Genomic DNA, 22,628 nt, shown 5'->3' with positions numbered 1-22,628 from the left:
TTCATCAAATCTACTTGAGATAGCATGAGAATTCATGCATGATATAACTTCTCGCATATGTCATGAATTGTTCAGATTTGAAGTTGAATGGATGCATGTATTGTTTGTAAAACCTTTTTTTTTTTTTTTTAACTCATGTCAGGACAGAGAGGCAATTTTGTGAGCTTGATTACCAACAAATGAAGGAGAATATCAAAAAACGTTTGCATGGATTTTTTGCAAAACGAGCCCATTTAGGCTCCACATGGTCAATTTCTTGAAATTGTGAAGGATATGAGAGATTTGCTCGATTCTTTAAACCATATTGTTCCTAGAATTTGTGTTTTGGCCACTTTCTAAAAATCCCCATTTATATTTTTTGTGAAAGATCTGATCCGAAAGAATATGGGATTGGTTGCAACCTGTTCACACCCATGTGTATAAATAGACATTCAATTGATAGAATATTATTATGAAATGGGAGGATCGATATAATTAGAGTAGTGAGCAGCTGATTTATTTTGTAGAACAATTTTTTAATTAAATGAGAATTGAAGCATGTTGATCTTCTGCAGTTAAAGTTAGGCTCTGAGTTTTCTCCAAGTGTGTGCGACCACTAGGAGGGCCCCATGTGCAAGGATGTGGGATGCTTTTTCACATGTTTTCATAGTACAGTTTTCTCAATTTTCATAGTTAATTTACATACTCTCTCTCTTTTGAGCATTAGAATAGATACTCTGTTTTTCATTCTAGTTTTCCAGTCAAACACTTGAAAAACAACTTCAAAAAAAAATTAGATTTAGATTAGTCAAGTGACCACTTAGGTTTATTTGCACCATGAATTTCAATTTTAAATAGTGTAGATTTTCACTTTTCGCGTGTCAATATGATGTGGGTTGATCATACGGAACCTCTGATTGAATAGGAGTCAAATATTTAAAAAATTCAAACCATTATATTCAAAAGATTTTTAAGAGAGTTACCTTTTGAAAATCAATTGAAATTATATGTGGCAAAGAGGATCTATAAATGTTTCAAATCTATGATATATTGATTTAGATTAGATTTAATCACTTTCATAGATTATAACTTCATTTAAATGTTAATTTATATTCGATAGAATTAGAAGTTAATTCCTTGCATATATTTTGCTTTACACTTCATAGGTTTACAAACTCAGATGGATAAGATAAAATGTTCTAGAATTCTAGTACAATTGAATTGACCAACACACACCATGGTGAATAGTGACAGACAACCCATCGAGGATGAAACAAAAGTTCGTCAAGGGAGAGACAAGAGGGCTAATTGGAGTTATGAGCCAAGGATAACCTTAGTAATGAATGTCCAAGAGATAAGGAGGGAGAGATAGGGGCAAAGCCAAACCTATACCATGAAATATGACAAAGACTAGCAAATTGGAAACAGAAAAATAACAAGTATTGTGACTAAGAGAGAGTAAACTCAAGCCACACATTACTAAGATGAGGGACGTTCACTTCCCTATGTGTGTGGAGACCTAGTTCAACGTTGTCCTTGATTGAGCATGAGCTGGAGGTCCCCATTATCTTGCAGGTTGCTCCAAACCAAGGGGACATGGATGTTCCCTTCTCATCATCAAGGAAACAATTATGTATTAGAGGAAATTTCAGCCTAAAATTTCCCATGAAATTTTCATGTACATAATATCTAAACCAATCAAAGTCCTTTAAATTTAAAAAGAGGTACATGTAAATATTTTGGTGGGAAAATAAAAATAAAATAAAAAACTATTATTTTTAATTGTTTTGACTTATCTCCTTATAGGTTTACTCAAATTTCAAGTGTAGACACTCGTTGGATGCGAAATTAAATTCTGCATCCAACAAGCACCCACTATGCATACTTTTGAAAAGACCCACATTGATAAAAATTGAAGATACATTAAAAAAGCATCTTCAACATGTTTTTTTATTGTATCTTCAATTTTTATCAATGTGGGTCGTCTCAAAAATATGCATAATGGGTGCTCATTGGATGCGAAATTTAATTTTGCATCCAATGAGTGTCTACAATTGAAATTTAAGAAAACCTATAAGGAGATAAGCCAAAAATACAATTCAAAAAAATAGTTTTTTTCTTTTCCCTCCATAATTCATAACTATTATTTTATTATTTTTCCTTAGGAGGCCACTTTTAGGCTGAAATTTCCTCTCATGATAGTCAGAAACATCACATAGAGGATGATGAGCTACCATCTTTCCCACTGCGATGCGATAATGCTAGGGATAAATGCCATCATGTATTTTTATTGGGCCAAGTTAAACCATATATGCATAGTTTTCCAAGTTAGGACAAGCACAAGCATGATGTGAGTTGTTAGAGGCATGGAATTAATATTCAATCTCAGATGGAGGGAAGAATGATGCCTCTCCTCCCCCCTGTGGCTTGAGGTGATAGTGGAGTGCCAGACCCCCCTACGCTCACACGCTTTCTCTAAGTGTCACCCTTATCAAGGATGTTTGGGGTTGAGGCCTCTGTCATAGAGGATGCCTACTTCCAATCCTTGTCCAGGAGTGCTTTGCACTCCATGAGCAAAGGGAAAGAGCTCACTGAGCTCCAAGAGGATGAGATGAGTGTATCCAAGTTGGAGCAAGATAAAGTGACGAAGCAATCAACTACCGTGTTGCTGGTGCATCTGAAATGAGAAGGAACCACAATAGAGATAAGTGGCAACAACTTTGTTATTCTGTGAAGGAATATTTCCAAGCGCCATCTAGTTGAAATTATTTCAGACTAAGAGCCATTCATGAGCCTTTTTAGCATTGAAATAACAATATTAGAATCCTCATCCACCCACAACTTCTTGTATCCTTGAATTTTAGCTACCTGAAGACCCATTTCAAGTGTCATAAGCTCCACTACATTACTACTATTTATCCCCATTTCTCTAACAACCATGTAGGTTGAATTCTCTATATTTTCTCTGAAGATACCACCATAGCTCAAGATCCCATGATTCTCTTTTGAGGCCCTGTCAAAGTTGTATTTAATGAAGTTAGATAGAGGGAGTGACTATGATCTTAAATATGATGATCTAATAATGTTACACACGTTCTGTGAGTGTTGGGTGTGTGTTATATTCTTTCCATGACTAGCCACTTGCTTTGTGCGTTGCGTCAGGCATAACAAGGGAGTGGCAACCCCGCTTGTCGGGGGGTTTGCAGGGGGCGGTAGCCCCTTTGCACGGGGTTTGGGGCAGTGCCCGAGATTTTTTTTGCATACCCAAGGATGGGGAGCGAACCCAAAGACATTGGGTTGACCAAACCATGGTTTTGTGCATGGGTTTCACACATGGTTTTGGGCATGATGGTTTTTTACCCATGGTATTTTGTATATTTGGTCAAGGGAACTATAATTATGTTCTTATCCAGGGTTAGTGGATTAGGGTTTATGAATGCTTCGATATGTATATATATATGTAGTGTAACATTGAAAGGAATATATTGAGAAATCAATCTAGTAGTCCTGGTTTTGGGATCCAGGGGAAAATCTCTGTGTATATTTGTTTTATGTTCTCGCCATTGTATATTTTTCTATTTTAAGAATTCATTTGTAGGTAATTTATGTACAGAGTTAAAACCTGCAATGAGATGATGCAAGAAGAAAAGGGGAGAGGTTATGGAGGATATGGGCTCCAAGAGGAGAGGTTGACCAATCCTTTATTGTCCAATGTGTTTGAAATGTGGTCTCCCTTATGTAGCCTAACGCTTTTGACCAAACTACCTTTGCTTCCATAAAGATGCCTTTAAAGATCATGTTGTTTCTTTCCTTCCAAAGTGCCCAGAGAATGAATCTTAGAGCAAGAACCCATGCTCTATTTAGGATAGGCCTTTTGAAGGCATCAAAGCGCAAAAAGGATAATGTTTGTAGGAGGTCCGAGCAACATCGATTTATTTGCCTGAAAGTAACAACCATGTTATTCCATTGTATCTTTGCATATGTGTAAGTATTGAGTAGATGATTCATTATTTCCTTATTGTTTTTACAAAAATAATGGTACGATGGTCCTTCAAACCCTCTGTGCTAGATTCGGTCCTAGGTTAAAGTCCTTTTCCTAGCTAACATCCATAGAAAGTGTGCCACTTTTGGCCATAATCTCTACTGCCAAATTCGATCCCATATTTTCCTTTTAAGGTAATGATCGAAGGATAAAGCCAAGAAGTAAATTTCCTTAACCAAAAAAATCATTTTGGTTTGAGTGTCCACCTTGTTGGTTCCCTCCAAGACTGGGATTTTTCTTTGTTTCAAGATTTCTTCTAGAAGAGACCAATATTGTTGAGAAAATTCAAAATCCTAGTCTTCTCTAGTTTTCCAATGCCACCAAGGAGAGTCCTCTACCCAATGTTTCCAATAATAGGCAACCTAACTACAACCCATATTCTTCATAAGCTAAACTAGCTGAGAATATTTCTCTTGTGCTACTAGTGTTGTCATTTTCTGTCATGATTCATCCTAGAATTTGGCAACACCACCATTCTGAATTTCCCAAAAGTATTGTTGATGAATTATTACCTTGTTCTGATCTCCGAGGTTCAAAATTGTTGAGCCTGGTGTATGATGTCTTCTATGAAGCCTATAAGCCATACTTAATCCCTGATTGTATTTACCGTTCCATATTGTTTTCCAAAGGTATGTTCCCCCTTCGGGTCATCACAACTAGAGCTTGGTTCCCATGACTTTGCTAAGCATTTCTAAATCTTGCAAGCTAAGGTTGTCACACTGCTCGGTAGACAAAGCTTGTCCAATGTAACCAAAGCCCATTTGTGCTCACAAGAAGCTCTACCCCGAAGAAAAGAATGATAGAGATTATAGATAGATTGAAGGACACCTTTTGGGGTAGCTAAGACATAAATTCTATAGATTGTAATGGATTTTAAAATCAACTTGAGGAGGACTAACCTTCCAACTATGTTAAGGGCTCTAAAGGTCTAGTTGTTTGATTTTGTCAATAAGATCATGCTAGTGGATGGTCCTTAAAGAGTTATCTACTGTCAGAGCACCCAAATAAATGACAAGGAGGGAAGAACATTGAAATCCCAAGATACGAGAAAGGTGGGCTTATATGTTAGGGTGAGTATCGAAGAAAGAGTCTTGGGATTTGGAGGGGTTGATAGAGGTTCATGAAGCTTGGATGAAATCATCTAGAATTATTTTTATGGCCCTGGCCTCTTGGATCATGGGATACCCCATTAGCATTGTGTCATCAAAAAATTATTGATGGGTGATGGGAATTATGGTGCTATTCAAACGAATGCCCTTAACTTCACCTCTGAGCATGGATACTTGCAAATAGTGGCCTATAACTTCAAAAAATAAGACAAAAATAAAGGGGGAAAGAGGATCCCCCTATATAATGCCCCGAGAGGAGTTGAAGGTAGATGAAGGGAAACCATTGACAAGGATGGAAAATAAAGGAGATTAGAACAAATATGAGATCCAATCAATCTATTCTTCAAAAAATCCAAAGGCCTTTAGGATGTGAAAAATATAAGACAAACTTAACTTGTTGAAATATTTAAAAAAAATCGAGCTTGATTACCATACCTATTTTTTTGAGTATTTTTATGGAGTGAATCAACTTGTGGGTGACCATGATGTTTTCTAGAATATATATGCCTTCCACATAACCTGATTTCTCTTTGGAGATAAGAAATGGAAGCTAGGGATTGAGCCTATTGGAAATGATTTTAGAAAGGATCTTGTAGATTACATTACATAGCATAATGGGCTTGAATCCATTTAGATCTACTACTTGCGAGGATTTGGGAGAGAGGGTAAGAAAAGTTACAATAAGAGCCAAAAGGATGGAGCGATTGAGTCTAGACTCCTCCACCACTGTTAAGATCTCATCGCACAGAAAGGACCAGCAAGCCTAAACGAAGTCAAAGGTGAATATATTAGGTCTTGACCATTTTTTTTGGTAGGTTCATTACAAGCTCTTCCACTTCTTGGACTGTTATCTTCTGAATAAATGCTTCATTCTGATCTTATGTAGAATATGAGTAAGAATTTTTCCAATTTCTTGGAGGTGATTGGGCAATGGATCTTTTAGGAGATGGTTGTAAAGATCAACAAGTTCCTTCTCCAAATCTATATGATGTGTCAACCTTTGCGCAATTAAGTTTACTAATGAGAATATCCTATTATGGTAACGGTGCTTGAGCATAGATTTTGTTGACCCCTAATCCTTGGGATTAGGTGAACATGTGTAAAATAATGTAAATAGAAAATAAGGAGAGTTGGAATATGAAGAGACTTTGGGAGATGAAGCCCAAGAGTCTCTCCCTCCATGTATATATCTATGATAAGCCTTAATGAAAAATCACAATTTCATTTGAGGAGTTACCTCCTGGCCTGACATGGTATCAGAGCCAGCTCCATTTTTGGCTTCCCTCTCTACCCTTGTAACTCCCTCCTGCCTATGTTCTGCCTATTTTGCAAAACTAACACCTCTACCATTGCTCCATTCTCTGCATTAAGCGCTAATCTACACTGAAATCTGTGTTGTTGGAGGTTGCTGGAGGATCGAGTCTGTGCTTCCTGGAAGTGTTGTGGTGCGGTGACCCTTTTCCATGCTGCGTGAATGACGTATTGATATGTGGTATGTCAATTTTTTATAACTGTGGCATTCAAACTGCGACGTTGACTGAGTTACTAATGGTGGTATTACATTGAGTTCTGTGTTATTAATGTGTTGAATGATGTGGTATTAATGTGTTGAATGCTCTGTTAAACGTTGTCCATACGTTGTCTGCAAGTATCACAGTTAATTATGCGCCATACCACCACTCCACTGCCTAGTTTCTTCTTGTATTACTTGCAGTTGGTTAACACTGCCCCAAATCTTGGCCCATACCATGATTTAATATCACCATTGTTGGTTAACACCTCTCCACACCGCCTCCCAGTCTCGGTTATAATACCCTTTGTCACAGTCACAGTCATATGCATTGACCTCCCACCGCTTACCAACCACTATACGTCGTTACTTGTCTTTTGGGCTGATAGCGGTTGGCGCGGTGGAAGTGTGGACTCCCATACATTGGTCTATAGTGTTAAGTCCTACATCTCACCACTGCGTAGTGGAACCACATCGCTCCTCCCTACGCCATACCACACTGCCTGCCGACATACCTCCCTCCACTCACATACCTGTCACCGTCGGCCTGACTCCAATTCTAAAATTTAACTGCCATTAACGTACACTCCTTCCTGCATATAATGTGACTCACAGTTTCTCCAATACTACTTTGGTACCACCTCCTTTCCATACTTCATTCATACCTTGCCTCCCGTGGCATTGAATGATATCTAGCACATTGGTTTCATATATATACCACCTACGCTCCCACTCTTGTTATATGGCATTGTCATACCTATGCTCCCACAGTCATACTACTTCGGTTATAATACCTCCCATAATTATTTACCTCCTACGTAATTAACATTATAACACATATACCGCCTCTATTAATACATACTCCCTCCCTCTCCCAAATATACCCTCCCCCATATACTCCCTCCCCAAAATATACCCTCCCCCATATACTCCCTCCCCCAAATATACCTCTATTATATAAAATATTGCAATTTGTTTACACATATAAACACCACAAGTGCAATTTTTTGTATATTAGCAACATAGTATACATTTTAAAATGATTTCATTGATATCTATTGTTAAAGTAGTTCTCTTGGGAAAAGAGAACTATCCTGAATGGTCAAGGAAGATAAAACACACTCTCATTTCCAATGAGTTGTGGAAAGGAGTTTGTGTAGGAGAAGGAGATAATGAACTAGCAAAGCCCACCTCAGATAAGGAGATTGCCATTTGGGACAATAAGAACAACAAGGCCTATGCCTTGATTGTAGCATCTGTAAATGAAGAGGTGAGTCGCCATATTTCACCATTTTCAAATGATTTTGAAGGCTTACAAAAGTTAAAGGAACTCTATGACTCACACTCTAAACTTGAAGTTGTCCAATCGATGATTAAATTGTTCTGTCTTAAATTGAAAAATGATGACTCTCTTGTTTTAGCATCAAAAGTAAGATCTATTATTCATGATATAAAAACCACTGGTGTTCAAATAGACATTTCTCTCATAGCTTATGTCAAGGAACTATATCTCACTTATTCAAATTATCTTGAGTCATTGCAAGCAAGTGGAAACCTCAAGGAGATTACCTTTGACTCCCTTGAGAAGAAGTTTGTTGAGAGAGAAAAGGATTTTGGGAAGAAGATAACTCCTCAGTCTTTTGAAGAAGTTGTGTGTCTTGCACATAAAGAGAAGAATCATGCACAAGATTCTTCTAGAGGAAGAGGTGGTCGAAGAGGAAGAGGAAGAAGGAATTTTAGAGGTGGGGGGGCAGACCATTCTAACGAGAAAAGTCTGATCTTCATTACATATGATGCAATAGAGATGGACATGATGCATCCACATGTAAGTTTCTTTGGGACATAATTGAGCAGGAAATAAATGAAGCCAAATGTAAAACTAATGACAAAGGGAAAGGTAAATCACCCGGATTCACTCATTATGTTGTGGCACATTGTAATATTAGAGTAATTGAAGACTTATTTAATGCTTCACTTGCTTCTTGGAAAAATGATTGGTTGCTTGAATCAGGGAAAACTTGCCACATGACTTTAATAAGAGATTTTTTTCAAGAATTTACTGACAATGTTGATAGAGCAGTATACTTTGCGGACAAATCAAAACTCAAGCCATCAGGGCTTAGCATCGTTAAGCTTAAATTGTCTGGTCTTCTAGACTTTCTTCTGCATGATGTTTTATATCTTCCAGAGTTGAGGAGAAACTTGTTGTCTTTGGTTCACATCGCTAGCAAGAACACTCCATTCATATGTTTAATGACAAGGTTGAGGTCAGAAAAGGATTAGATCACTCACTTGTCATGACGGGGATAGAATAAGAAAGACTTCTGAAGCTGCAATGTACCTCTGCTCGTGCACATAATTTCTCATACAGTTCCCGTTATGATGAATGTACATTTCCATCAAGTCTTTTATGGCATGCTAGATTTGGACACTTGAATTATGACAACCTTCGTATGTTGAAGAAAAGCGGTGTTACTAGTTTGCCTACAAATCCTATGAACTTAATCAATGTGATGCTTTTATCTTAGGAAAGCAAATCAAACAGTCTTTTCATGATTCACATTCTAGAGCACATAGAAAACTTCAACTTATTCATTTAGACTTTTGTGGCCCAATGCATGTTCCTTCTGCAAATGGAAATAAATATATGATGACATTTATTGATAACTATACCAAAATGTGTTGGGTTTATTTATTGAAGAACAAATCAAATGTTTTTCAAATATTCAAGAACTTTCATGCATGTATTGAAAATGATGCACAATCTCATATTGGCTCTATTCGCACTGATAATGGAAAATAATACACTTCAAATGAATTTGAAAACTATCTTTGCCAACATGGGATCAAACATCAAACAAGTATGCTTTATAATCCCCAACATAATGGAGTAGCTGAAAGAATGAATATGCCAATCTTAAATATGTTACGTTCCATGATATTTTTCAAGAATGTTAAACCGATGTTTTGGGCTGATGCAGTTCTATGTGTTGTGTATATAAAGAATAGGTGTCCATCTAATGATATTAGAAACAAGATTCGTTATGAAATGTGGTATGGCCACATTCATTCGACAAAACATCTAAAGGTCTTTAGTTCCACCTGTTATGCCTTGATACCTAAGGAACAAAGAAACAAACTTGGTGCAAGGAGTCGTAAGTGTATCTTCTTGGGGTATTCAAATACCTCCAAAGCATACTGTCTCTATGATGAAGTTAATAAGAAGTTTGTAGTGTCTAGAGATGTGATCTTTCTTGAATATTCCAAGGCTGATAATGTTGTTGAGCAGCAACTTGATCGCTTGGATAGATTCGGACATGCCAAGTCTTTTCAAGAATTTGATAATGAGATTCCACATCTTGAAGGGGGGATTCCTATATTAGATAAATCCGTGGAATCTTCTTCTGAAGCACTCTCTCTCCCACATGAAGCTCCAACCAATGATGATACTTTGAGTGACGTGATTGAAAAAATTGGGAGACTAAATCTTGAATCAGCCTCGACTTAGTCAACTGAGCAGCCTGGGCCATCTCAGAAAGGTCCTCCAAAACAACTGACAAAGACACTTGAAAGTTTTCATCCTGATGAGGTTGGAAAGATAGGAATTAAAAGCACAACCAAACAAAATGGAGGTGATGTAGATGATTCTGATTCACCTGTTGATATGGATGTTTCTTATGATTATGAACTGAATTTGTCTTCATATTTTGAACCAATTTCCTTCAAAGAAGTCACTTCTCATGATGAATGGAAAGAAGCGATGCAAAAGCAGTATGATGCCTTGATAAAGAATGGCACTTGGAAGCTGGTTGATCCTCCATTGGGAACCAAACCAATAGGCTGCTAGTGGGTCTACAAGAAAAAAATATAAAGTTGATGGCTCACTTGACAAGCACAAATCCAGGCTTGTGGCAAAATATTTTGCATAGAAGGAAGGGGTCGATTATGACGAGACATTTTCCCCCACAGAAAAATGGGCTACCATCCGGACACTCTTTGCCTTGGCAGCTCGGAACGGTTGGAAAGTCCATCAAATGGATGTAAAAATTGCTTTCTTGAATGGAGATTTGAAAGAGAATGTTTTTATGTCCCAGCCAGAAGGATTTGCTATGAAGGGTCAAGAACATAAAGCATGCAAGCTTGTAAAATCTTTGTATGGCCTCAAGCAAGCACTGCGAGCCTGGTACGAGAAGTTAACATGGCATCTTCTAAAACTAAACTTCAAACATTATGATCTTGATGATGCAACTTTGTTTGTCAAGAAAGTTGGAAAAACAGTTGTATATCTTGTGGTGAATGTAGATGATCTTTTGATGACAGGGAACAATGAGAGCTATATTTCATCCATAAAGAAGGAATTGAGGAAAGGTTTTGAAATGATATACTTGGGGTATGTCCACTACTATATTGGTATTGAAGTAACTCAACATCCGAAGTTTATATTCCTCTCTTAAAAGAAGTACATTAGAGATTTTTTGAACAATTTTGGCATGGCTGAGTGCAATCCTTTGACTACTCTAATGGAATAGAACTTAAATATCACATCCACTGAAGAAAAAGAATTTGAGGATGCAAAAAAGTCTAGACAACTTGTAGGAAGTATCAACTACCTGACTACTACCAGGCCAGACATTTCATTTGTTGTTGGAACCCTCTCTAGGTTTATGCAAAAGCCTTGTGAGGGACATTGGTTTGTTAGGAAAAGAGTTATAAAGTACTTGAATGGAACTCAAGACTTTGGACTTAAGTATACACAGGTGGGTGACTTCAGCTTGATTGGATACTCTGATTCAGACTTCGATGGGATAGAGAAACTGGGGTATCTACTTCAGGTTATGCTAAGAGTCTTAGATCAGGAGTTGTCTCCTAGAGGTCATGCAAACAATTAGTTCCTGTAGATTCCACAACAGAGGCAAAATATGTGGCAGCAACAAAAGCAACAAAGGAAATTGTGTGGCTTAGGAAAATTCTGGAAGATTTGCAGGTGAAAAATGTGCATTCAACTCCACTCATGATTGACAACACTTCTGCAATAAAGTTGGCCAAGAACCCAAAGTTCCATGATCGAACGAAGCACCTCAATAAAAAATACCATCTGATTCGACATCATGTTGAGGCCAAGACAATCCATCTACGCCATTGTTCCACAACTGAGCAGATTACAGACATCTTCACCTAAGCACTTGGAAGTGAAAAGTTTGAAAGATTCAGAATGATGCTTGGACTCACCAACATCTCTTCAGATTAAGGGGGGGAATGTTGACACCTAATCCTTGGGATTAGGTGAATATGTGTAAAATAATGTAAATATAAAATAAGGACAATTGAAATATGAAGAGACACTCGGAGATGAAGCCCAAGGGTCTCTACCTCAATGTATATATCTATGATCAGCCTTAATGCAAAATCACAATTTTATTTGAGGAGTTACCTCATAGCCAGACAAATTTATGAAAGAAGCATGTGTTTTTCCCCCTTCTCTAAGCCAAGTGATTATGGAATTTTTCCGCCATAATATTTCTTCCTACTTTCTTATATCCTCCAATCTAGTGAATATTTAACCTTCTTTCTATGCCACAGTCTATGAGTGTCCTTTTAAGAACGATTTGTTGTTGTAACAGTTCCATCTTCTCCTCCAGTTAGATTTTGTCCTTGAAGATGTTACCAAATTCTTCTTGGTTCTAGCTTTTGATTTGTTGTTTGAGATGTTTGAGCTTATGCTGGAAGTTATACATGGGATGAGAAGTAGGAGCATTAAATTCTTGCCACCATTATTTTTCTTTCTCAATAAAGGAGGGGTCTAAGAGCCAAAATATTTCAAACCTAAAGGGTCTATTCTTTGGAGCATTTTTGAGGTTCACTTTTAAGGAAATTAGCTAGTGATTTGAACCTTCCCTGGGGAGAATGGAGGATTCTAAGAAAATATCTTTTTCCTAACGTTACTTTGATACTAGAAATTTGTCCAACTGACTTGCAATTTGATGCTTGTAACCTCTATGGTTGTTCCAGGTGTATATTCCATTGATGGTCCCCACATTCTAGTGTGCATAGCTTGGATTATGTCCTTAAAGAGATGTGAATCAACATCCAATGACTTTATGCCTCCTTTTTATTCTTCCAAGCTTGTTATCATGTTGAAATCTCCCTTAAAAATGCACGGTTCCCCCTAACTCAAATTATTGATTTGGTGGAGAGCATTGAGGAAAGGGGCTTCCCCAATGGATAGGTGAGGCCTATAAACTGTTATCAAATAACCTGATTCTTTTGAACCCAAAGGTTGAAATCAACCAACTAAAATACTTTGATCTACTAACAAGTCTAAAAAAGCAATTTTCGTTATATTCCACATCATTGCAATCCACCTGTAGATCTATTAGCATCAAGAGATACTACTTGGATTCATTTCCAACATTCGGTTGCTAAGAATTCACTTTTTAGCTAGAGAATTTAGTTTCCTATAGGATTACTATACTTGATTTTTCTTTTTTAAAACAATCTTTAAGGAGTCACTGCTTCTCTTTATAGTTGATACCCCTTATATTCCAGGAAATGATATTCATTGAGGAGGTGAGGGGGGCGTTGGAAAGAACACATTTGAAAGCAATGCAACCTTACTTGAATAATTTGGCCAAAAAAGTGCCCACTTGTTGAATCAACTCCTATTGTGTTTTCCTTCCACATCGCTTCTCATCTCGAACTCGCTTGGAATAATTTATTTATGTTAAAGATGATATTGTTTTATCTAATTCCCTATAGGAAGAGTGTGAATCCTCTGAGGAATTTTTCACTTTGAGAAAAATTTGACGCAATAGCTTCATATGTGAATTTGGGACTACCTTAGGATCTTGGTTTTGGAGTTCCTCCAACATGTTTGACAAGACTTGTTCCTCTATGTCTTTGTCCTTGATCACTATGTTCTCCATTTCATTATCCGAGTCTTCTTGCTAAGTGTCTATTTTTGCTAATTTCTTGAACATATTGTTACACTGAAGGGGTTCCCTTGGGTTGGAAGCCTGAGCTCTTTGGTTCCTTCTACGATTGTTTGGTTGCTAGAAGCCATCCCTATCAACCATAATTTGAGGTGTCATGGGTGGTTGATGGTTTACAAGAAGACAGTCCTTGAATAAGTGTTCATATTCATGACAACAGTGAGACTGAAAAGGAACATGCTCATATTCAATTGGTTGAACAATGCCTTCATTCTGGAAGGAGAGCTCTATGAATTCTAGTACAGGTTGAGATATATTCATATATACACATATTGTAGCGTAGGCTCTATATCTCCTGGTTTTCGTCACCTCTAAAATTTTTACGAAATAACCTATTGTGTTGCCTATATCTTCTAGAACATCCTCCTGCTAATAATCTATTAGTAATATATATAACCATATCCATATCAGTGCAACCAAAATATTCTCATTCTCCGAGTTGTATCTAGGGGCCCAAAAATGGATGAAGAGACTTGTGTTGTTGAGGAAGTACGACCCATTTTTGAACACCCTTGTGTGATCCTCTTGATTTGCGAAGAATATAGTAAAAACCCCTTGGCCCCCAACTGAAGCTCAATGTGCCCTTTTGGACGCATTTGTTTTTTATCAAGGAGGTTAGATCCTTTTTGGATGGCCATATTCCAATAAATTTACAAATCAAAGTGTGATCCTACATGTATTGGATATAGCTCGCAATATTGTTTGATTTTACTTGATAACGAGGGTTTTGGAGTATTGTAGGAAGGCAACAATTTTATCCTCGATTCTACTAGGCCACTCCTAAGATCAATGAACTTTTGTGAGGAGTTTGTTGACAATGACTAGGAGAAGATTGAGTAGATGTTGTAGCAAAGCCGTGTTGAGATACACCTACATCCTCTAACACTATTGTATGCCCCTCCCCCACCCGTGAAGATGTGGCTATGGACCCGTTAGCGCTAAAGAAATTGAGTCAAATGTGGGATGAATCAATTAACCACTAGATGAGGAGAGGGATTCTACTATGACTTGGAAACCTGAAAACCCTAGCTTGTCAAATAAATATATCATATATATCATTAATAAATTAAAAATTTTAAAAATTAAATACATAAAATGAAAAAACCATGCCGCCTTAGTTGTTTTTGCTTGCAATTCCACCACTCCATTGAATCTCAAACACTACCGCCACCACTTTCCAAAATTCATTAAGAAGTCCCTCCATAGTGTCCAAGTGCCTTTCCTTCGAATCATTGTGTATGTACTCATTACTTCACCCTGCAACTTTATTTATCCACATAATGTATCAAACCAAGGCATTAACACCCTATTGTCCTAATAAGCCACTCCAAAACAAATTTCACCCACTAACTCCATTGTTCATTCCATACCCACGTCACATGAAGAGATCTAAAACTTGTATGACTACTACCTTCACAAATATCACCAAATTCATTGTGCAAACTCCTTGTGTCATCTCAGTAGCTATGATTGTGTCATCAATGGCCCTCGATTCAGTGCCAATTTTGTTTGATCCCACTGCCATCCAACTTCTTTGGTCGAATCTTCTTCACTCCTTTTCTACCCACTTGGATGTGGAACATATTGCTTGCCTTACACATCCAAACTGTCCATGCAACTCTACGATGAGGGAAAGTTCTCAACTTACCCCAACAACCTCTCAACATATCACCTAAGGCCTCAAAGTCCAAATGAGTCACCAAAGTCCTCCGCGCCCTTCAAATCAAACAGGCCTGCTTCCATGACAATGCCTCTGTGAACTCCAATTGTGCTCTCCACAACCAATAGGTTATCTAACACTTACAAGCTAGAAAAATAAGGCCCTACCTCATCCAAGGTCTCACACCAAAGGAGGACATTGACATCCTCAAGTGACCCAATATGTGACATGCTCCATGCGGTCATCCATAAAAAAATATCTCATCTGATTCTCTATTGTCCTCGTCTATTCTTTGGAAACATAATGATCAACCTCTCAATTGTTCCACTCCTTTGTCCTCCATTATGATGGATAATTACGACTCAACTAAACTGTTTCCCAAGTGTCTCAAGACTAAGGCCTCACCATTGGCTAACCAAATATACCCAACTCCTTCTTTGGATTCATGCAAATGTTTCATCCCAAGCTCTATCTTCAAAATTACAAGGCTACTCCAAAGTGGCATAATTTAACCATCTAAGTCTACCCGAAGCGAGTTGCACTTGGTCTCCCCAAGTCACCTAGTTCTTCCTATGAAGTTCCTTAAAAAATTCAAAAATAAAACCCAAGGCAACATACCTCCACATGGGAGATCCTTAGTCACACCCACATTTCACTCACTTGTATCCTGGAGCCCATCTTGTCCAACCCAACGATCATCCACACCACAATTTTCATAGCAAATCTGCAATCCAAACATCTTCCCTTACATTTAGTGTGTTGCTCCACTTGAACGACCTTAGTCCTAAAGTTGCAATGGGACACTTGACCAACCTATTCTTTGCCAACCATGACTTGACTTTTGCAAGTATACCTCTCATCCATTTCCCTTGACCAAGGTGTCCACACCATCCAATCATGGATCCACTACCCCTTGAACAATCTTTGGTTGTACCATGCTACCGAGCTCATCGATGAATTGTTATGAACTTTGTGGCTTAAAAATTATAAGAAACGAATAATTACATTCCTCTTCGAGGGGGAAACTTCCTTTTACAATGAATACAATGTACAGGACAATATTTGATGATCCTAAGATTAGGTCTCCTTAGTGTGTGTGTGTATATATATATATATATATATATATATATATATATATATATATATATAGGACACAAAGGATACAACTATAATAATATGGGACCATGAAAGGTTCTAACCTACATAACTATATAACAATCCAAATGTAATCACTCAAAATCTAGGGCTTAATAAGGGGTTTTAAGTTTAAAAAGGGCTTAACATGCCCCTCTACTTCAAACAAGTGTTTTCCTCAACACTTGACTAATTGCTAGTGATTCTGCATGAATAAGTCATCTTCCCATGTCATCTCTTCCACTGGTAGGTTTTTTTGTTTGATGATGTACTCCATAATTGCTAGGTTACTTGGTTACTTAATCCTTGTTTCAATGATTGTTTCTACTTCTAGTATGATTTTCCCTTCTTCATTTATCTCTACTACACTTGCTAGCTACAAATGAATAACATAGTCATGATATTGAGTAGGTGGAATGCCTTGGAATGATTGTTGACAACTTTATGGAGATCCCTTGACATAGATGATACTGACATTTGAAAATTTAGTGAACATAATTGTGCAATTACACCATAGTTCCCTCTTTTGAGTAGTTTTTTCATTCCATTAGTGCTTATTGTAGAAATTTTGAATAATAAACACATATTCAACAGAGATTATCCTGATCATGCATTATTGCGGAATACATGCACAATACATAAGCTCCTCTACGTTGATCATCAATTTATAGAAGCAGAAACAATAACATGCTCACATAGAAGCATCAATCACACATATCAACACAATATTTTCCCGGGGAAAGCATCTCGCAAAAAACCCCAACTATTTGTATATTATATTGATTGAGAACATATAACAAACATAGTACAATACTCCTCACAAGTATCTCAGTACTATCTCCACCTGTTACACACAATACATCTCAGATCTGATCTCCAAATCTCCTCCACTACTTGCCTGCCTCCACTGCACAATACCTGCTGAGAATGAATGAGAATGGCTGAACCAAACTTGTTTTTACCTCAAGAGAATCACCCACATTGGGAATCACGTGAGCACAAGCTATATTTCTTGGTATTGGCGCCAACACTACGCAGTCTTCATTGGCATTACTCAATCCATGCATGTGCAAAATCTCATGCACAACTGATAGCAATCTCAACCTCTAACCCCTGTCTCCACTGAACTGTACATGCACTGAGTTAACTGATGTATTCTTCAGTTGCATTATGAGTTAATAATTAGTGAATTAATTAATAACTAATTCACACAACTCATCACTTAGTCTATTGATCAGTTAGACTAAATACAACTAGTTCAACTAAGTCAAACTGAACACAACTCCATTAACTGCTCATCAAACTCCACAGAACTCAACCACATGAGTTCTAATTGATGTCCTGCATGCAATAGCTCAACTAACACATAAGAAAATGTATTTCCTTCTAACAGATGCATGTGACACATCTGTAGCTCAAACTGAAGTGCTCCAAGAGGATAAGATAAAGTTTATAGTCTAAATATTATTATGAGACAATAAGCTATTTTTGACTAGCAGTCTAAAAATAGACTCTGATCACTCCTGCTGTGATCCAAAATAGACTTTGCGCCATAATTTGCCTACGGGCCCACTTAGTGAAGGCGACTCCTTTCCACTAAGCTCCATCATCTTGTTGCATTCTCAACAAGCATTTCTTGTTGCACACTTTTCAACACTCCCTCTCAACAAGAAAAGTTTCCTCTCAAACCCAATCCTGTAACTCTGGAATGTTCTGCATGCAACACATCTGCCCAGTCCACTTTGCTCCAACAACACTTGGAACAAAAACACTCCCAACTGCCCAGTCCACTTTGCTCCTCTACTTGCTGCTAACAAGTGCTCCCTCTCTGACATCTGCGCTACTGCAACATCTTCATGCATCTCGCACCATTGCACACCTCTCTGTGCCACCTAGCACTATGCAAAACACTTGTGCCTCTCCCATTGCTGCAGCCTGCATGCTATGCATTGTCTTGGGATTCCCTGCACTGTCGCTCTCTCTGTCGCTCCATCCGCATCTGTCTCTACCCAATCAATCAGTTCCTGCTACTCCACATCGGGGCTCCCGTAGCAAGGTCTCATCCAAGAGGTTGGGTACCTCAAGGATCTTGCCCCTCCTCCTTGGGACGATCAATCCACATCACCCCACCTCCTACCTGGAGGTATGGCTGCATGCGATCCCTCAGCCCACCTGGCTCGAAGTTTCCCCCTACTGGAGGTCTCTGCATGAGTAGATGTCTCTACTCAATCTCCTCTCAGCTTCCCTTGTTGTGGCTGCTCCACAACCTCCTGAAGCTGCGGCACCAATCATGGCTCCTCCACAATCGTCTGAGACTTCCTCTGGCTCTGCATGTTGAGAGGTAATATACCCTCCTTCTCAACCACCAAGTCTCCATCAGTTGCCTTGTTGCTCAAGGCTTTGCATGCATCTTGAACCTCAAGAGCATATAAGTTCTTGACCCGTGAACCAATCTGATTCACTTGTCTAGTGATGATGTGTCTAAGGAAAACCTTTCTCTTACTGAAGACTACATCATAGCCTCTGTCTTCTAGCATCGCGATCGACACCAAGTTTCTCTTCAGTCCTAGTACATACTTGACATCGATCAAGGTAAGGCGAGCTCCATGCTCCCTCTGAAAAATAACCGTGCCTACACCTGAGACACTATACTTCTCATCATTACCCATCCCTATGAGTATCTGGAGATCTTTCTCCTCCAAAGTACTGAACAAACTTTTGTCACCGATCATGTGGAAAGAAGCTCCACTGTCAAGAAACCAACCACTTCCCACCATGGATGAAAACATGTATGCGAAGAGTGTGAAGTCCAACTCAAGCTGTGAAGCAAGTGAGGCTGCCTCACCTTCAGATCCTTCCCCGGATCCCTTCTTGGACTTCTTCTTTGGGCAATTAGTAGCATAATGGCCCAACTCATGACAACGAAAGTATCTCACCTTCGACTTGTCAACCTTCTTCCCATCATTGGAAGAATTGGATTCGGAAAGAGAAACCTTCCCCTTCCCCTTCTTCGCCTTACTCGCTAAGGCACAGTTCTCCTCATCATGCATAGATGAAGAACTGTCTCTGGTGCGCCGTCTAATCTCCTCTTGCACAAGATCCGACCAAAGTCTCTCCCATCCTGGCAATTTCTCCCTTCCATTCACCGAGTCCTGATAGCTATGCCAACTCTTGGGAAGGCCAAGGAGTGCTAGACTCACCATATCCTCATCCTCAACAGTTACCCCCACACTTCCCAGCTCATCCCGGCATTGGGTGAACTTCGTGAGATACTGGGGCATACTGTCTCCATTCTCACACTTAGATGTTTCTGAGTTTATCCTTGAGCGCCATTCCACCAACTCAAAACTCAACCGCCTCTGATCTAGAATTATTGAGAACAAAGTATTTCTTGTACAGAGATCGACTGTATGGGCATTCACCGGATATCTCACCTTCCAAAAGAAGGATGAATCCAGAGGCTACTTGGCCCGATTACAGACTCTGCCTGAAGAAATAGAATGTAAACACTTCCTGAATAGTAGATCTGATGATCAACAACTTTGATATCATGTAGAAAATTTTCTACAAATCAACCAGCTCTAATACCATGTAGAAATTTTGAATAACAAACACATATTCAATAGAGATTATCCCGATTATACACTATTGCGGAATACATGCATAATACATAACCTCCTCTATGTTGATCATCAATTTAGCAGCATCAATAACAATGAAACATCAATAACATGCACACATAGAAGCATCAATCACACACATCAACACAATATTTTCTCGGGGAAAGCATCTCGCTAAAAACCCCAACTATATGTATATTATATTGATTGAGAACATGTAACAAACATAGTACAATACTCCTCACAAGTATCTCAGTACTATCTCCACCTATTACACACAATACAGCTTAGATCTGATCTCCAAATCTCCTCCATTGCTTGCATGCCTCCACTGCACAATACCTGCTGAGAATGAATGAGAATGGCTGAACCAAACTCGTTTTTACCTCAAGAGAATCACCCACACTGGGAATCACGTGAGCACAAGCTATATTTCTTGGTATTGGCCCCAACACTACGCAGTCTTCATTGGCATTACTCAATCCATGCATGTGCAAAATCTCATGCACAACTGATAGCAATCTCAACCTCTAACACCTGTCTCCACTGAACTGTACATGCACTGAGTTAACTGATGTATTCTTCAGTTGCATTATGAGTTAATAATTAGTGAATTAATTAATAACTAATTCACACAACTCATCACTTAGTCTATTGATCAGTTAGACTAAATACAACTAGTTCAACTAAGTCAAACTGAACACAACTCCATTAACTGCTCATCCAACTCCACAGAACTCAACCACATGAGTTCTAACTGATGTCTTGCATGCAATAGCTCAACTAACACATAAGAAAACGTATTTCCTTCTGACAGTTGCATGTGCCACATCTGTAGCTCAAACTGAAGTGCTCCAAGAGGATAAGATAAAGCTTATAGTCTAAATATTATTATGAGACAATAATATTTGACTTTTCTATTTTTGACTAGCAGTCTAAAAATAGACTCTGATCACTCCTGATGTGATCCAAAAATATACTTTGCGCCATAATTTGCCTACGGGCCCACTTAGTGAAGGTGACTCCTTTCCACTAAGCTCCATCATCTTGTTGCGTTCTCAACAAGCATTTCTTGTTGCACACTTTTCAACACTTATCTCTGAAAATATAATGAACAAAGTTTTAAAATTTGAACTAGATGTTCTCTGAGATTTCTCCTAATTATTATCTAAGTTTCATCATCTGAAACCTCCCAAACAAAAAATTATAGTGAAAATTTCAAGATGACCTATTTGAAGCAGCAAAACCCTAGGATCATGAGCTTTGATGCCAAATGTTATGAACCTTGAACCTTAAAAATGATAGGAAACCAATAATTATTGTTATTTTTGATGTGGAAACCTCCTTTTACAATGAATACAATGTGCAAGACAATATTTGATGATCTGAAGACTAGGTTTCTTTAGTGTTAGTGTGTGTGTGTGTGTAGGAGAGAAAGGGTACAATTATAATAAAATGGGACCATGAAAGGTTCTAGCCTACATAACAATATAACAATAGAAATGTAATCACTCAATATCTAGGGCTTAATAAGGGGTTTCAACATTAACAAGGGCTTATAGGGTTTAACATCTTAATGACCTCAATCCTCAAGTTGCGATGGACACGACCAACTTGTCTCTTGGCAAACCATGACTTTCCTTTCACAAGTCTAGCTCTCATCCATTGAATTTGTCCAAGGCATCCACACCATCCAGTATTGGATCCACTACCCATTGAATAGTTTTTGGTTGCACCATGCTACTGAGCTAATAGGTGAATGAGTAGCCAACTCAATTTGCAATGTGCACTAGCTCCAACCAATAATCGTCCTAGCCCAAGTCGTCCAGTTCTTTCTCCAAATTTCCCTGCAATAATTCAAAAACACAACCCAAGACAACATACCTCCATATGATAGCTCCTCAGTCACACCCATAGTTCACTCACTTGTCGCCTTGAGCCTATCTTACACAAACCAATGATCATCCACATAATAATCTTCATGAAAAATTGGCAATCTAGACATCTACTCTTCTATTCTTTGTGTTGCTCCACCTGAACGACCTCAATCCTCAAGTTACGTTGGACACTTGACCAATTTGTTTGTTGGGAACTATGACTTGCCCTTCGCAATTCTGCCTCTCTTATTGCCTTTTCCCAGGGCATCCACATCATTTAGTCTTGGATCCACAACCCCTTGAACAATATTTGGTCGCACCATGCTGCTGAGCTCATAGGTGAATGATTAGCCAACTTAATCTGCATTGAGCACTAACCTAAACAACCATCATCCTAGTTGCCTTCTATGCCAAATTATAGGAGCTACTCTCTCTTTCATTTGTTGTACAAAATTTGTGGTTGTTCCATTGCTGCATTGGCAAGCCTTTACACAACAAAATACTACATACGAAGCTTTCTACCATCCCACCAGAACTCCCATCTTATTTTATCACCAAACCAATCAAGTTTGCGTCTCAAACTTCAAAAGACCATGTATGCATATTGTTGTTTGCAATATGGCTTTGATACCATCTATCACCAGCCTAGAGCACCCACACAGATCTAGGCACTCTGTTTAACTTTGGGCATGCAACAGCATGATTATT

The sequence above is a fragment of the Pinus tabuliformis genome, chromosome 8 (assembly GCF_031772625.1).
Source record: "Pinus tabuliformis cultivar Carrire ecotype Pingquan chromosome 8, CPIR1, whole genome shotgun sequence".
Taxonomy (NCBI): domain Eukaryota; kingdom Viridiplantae; phylum Streptophyta; class Pinopsida; order Pinales; family Pinaceae; genus Pinus; species Pinus tabuliformis.
Note: the sequence above shows the minus strand (reverse complement) of the source record.